The sequence below is a fragment of the Alligator sinensis genome, unplaced genomic scaffold (assembly GCF_000455745.1).
Source record: "Alligator sinensis unplaced genomic scaffold, ASM45574v1 scaffold170_1, whole genome shotgun sequence".
NCBI lineage: Eukaryota > Metazoa > Chordata > Crocodylia > Alligatoridae > Alligator > Alligator sinensis.
In genome coordinates, this window is record NW_005841863.1 from 3,520,244 (window position 1) to 3,522,814 (window position 2,571).

Here is a 2,571-nt window from a genome sequence, read left to right on the forward strand (position 1 = left end):
GGAAAGAGTATGCCCAATTGGAGACTTCATTGGACTCAAGCAACCAGAAAGACACCCTACTAGCAAAGGGCTAAATTCCCTGTCCTCTGGAGTTTTTGTAGCCAAAGCCTGGTTTGCTTGTTTGGGGGTATTTTTTGGGTAGTTATGTTGTCTTTTTTGTTTCTTGCTGTGATAATGTTTGTGAATTAAGAATCTGAATTCCTTTTACAGACCTCGGCCTGTGCTTGGAGTGCAACTCACCCCACACCTTCACAGAGCCTAGTAGTTATTCTGGCACTTCTCTCTGGTTGTACTAAAATTGATCCACCTGTATAAACTATGGCAATTTTTGTTTGCTTAGGCATATCTATAAATGAGTAATTTGATGACTCATTGGACACATCACATAACATCCATAGACAGCTCCTGAACTGATAAAAATGATGCATTAGGGCCTAAAGTACAAGGGTAGAGGACTTTTTAGATCAGAAACCCAGGATATATTTTTTAAGTGAGAAAAGCCTTTGGGATTCAAAAGTACATTTCCATTTCTGTTTTCAGTGTTTTGCTGGTGAGAGCTAACATACAATTGTTTTTATAAATATATTGTACTGATATGTTATGACCATTGTATACTAAATAAAGCTGTGTTCTTTTAAATTCACAGCAGAGGACTGGTTTTTATTTTTATATAGGTAGTTAATAGCAGTAATTATGGAACCTGTCCCTCATTCACGTCTCCTGTGTTCTCTAAAAGCCAGTTCTCTGTCAGAAGTTTCAAACTTAATGTAAGCTTGTTATATGACATGTAGGGTTAATAATTTTTTTTAATCATCTTTGTGGCTTGATGGCTTGCTAAAGTCACTTTGATTGAATTTCTAAGTTAATGGTTTAGTAGTCGTGAGTTTTGTCAAGGCATTTCTTGCAATTAGTTTTAGTGAGGTCAGCAGGCTGTCTTAGCAAGTTATACTGGTAGTGGTAAATAACATTTGCTTTGACCCACAAGGATCAACTACAGTACTGCTTTTTGGTTTTCTCAAGCTTTAGTCACTTTACATGATGGAAAGAAGCATGTATTCTTTGAGGGGGAGAAACTGAAGAGAATAACTGCATGTGGCAGATGCCTTATTTGAATTTAGAGAATCTAAAATAGGCTTGATTTTCAAAAATACAGAAATGGCATATACGGATATAGACACAAATCTGCTACATTTCTGTCCAGGTCCCTGTTTCACTGGTGGCTAGAACAAGCTTTTTATGCTTCAGGGGCTTTTTGCCACTGAAGAGAATTGGGTGCAAACCATGGATTCAGTAAAGCTATGGATTTATCTACCAACATGTGATCTGTGTATCTAAACTAAATTTATTTACACAAGGGTAACCTAAACTAAATTTATTATTCAAGGATAATGAACCCTTTTTCAGTGCCTTCTATTAAACCGGATGCTCCTCTCTCTCATTCCTTAGCATCAACAGTAAGTAGCACAAACAACTCAGATGTAAGACCAAGCTGTCACCTGTGTTTAATCAACAGTTGCTCAATCTCCTCCTAATCTCTACACCTGCTCTCTGTTAAGAGGATAAATGACACCTGGAGCCAAATTTTTCCAGTGTTGCCTCACTCCTGAGCCCCTTGGCACTGCCCAGTATTACAAACTAATGGAAGTCAGCTTTTCAGTGCCTTGGCTACATGTTATACTTGGAATGTTATTTTAAAAGAAAAAACATGAAGATTAATGTAGCTGACAGGCAGAAAGATTAAATACTTGTATCCACAAGATTATTTAAATTTTAGACCCATACAAATATTTTATAGGAAATAAAATGTTCTTACTACATGTTAAAGTCTGTAAAGAACTTGGAAGGAGATTAGGAAAAGTACCAGATTACAGAAAATCCCAACTACCTAGGGACCTACTTGGTTTTTTGTATTTAATTTTTTTTCTTCTTTTTTTCCCCCAGGTTGCCAAGCTTTTTGTAGGCGAGCCAGCTGTCTCTGTTCTTGAGAGATGTCAGTGCCTCTCTTTGATAAGCATTTTTGTAAAGAAATAGGGAAATGTTTGAGTGCATCTGTGTGCAGGGGGAACAAGCTAAAAGACATGATTTCAAGGCTTCTACAGTAATTAGAACAGCAGCATACTAATTAAAGCAGATAAATGAAATGAAATGATTAGCAGTCCCTGGTAGGAGGAAAGGTGGATTTTTAATAGAGTAGAAACCTGCGAATGATCATTTATAGCTTATTACTGCAATTAAAAAAGTATATTTTATGTTCAGATAGCATTCGTTTCTGTTACAGAGGTTAGACAATCTGAGAAACGTATTATTCTATTCTGGGTACTCTGTAAACCCCAATATGAACGTACTTGCACATGAGTAGCTCTGTGGAACCCACTTATTCAGTTGCCTTAATTCATGTGCAGAATTGTTGTCAGAATTTGTAAAATAGAATAAAAGGTGGTAAAACCTCCTAAGAGAATGGGCCATTGAAAGGTACAAAGGCTCTTCCCCCAGCCTTTGCATGGTCTGCATAAGAGCAAGGAAGAAGTACAGTCCCTGCCTTGCTTTGGACCATTGTCTCAAAGTAGCAGG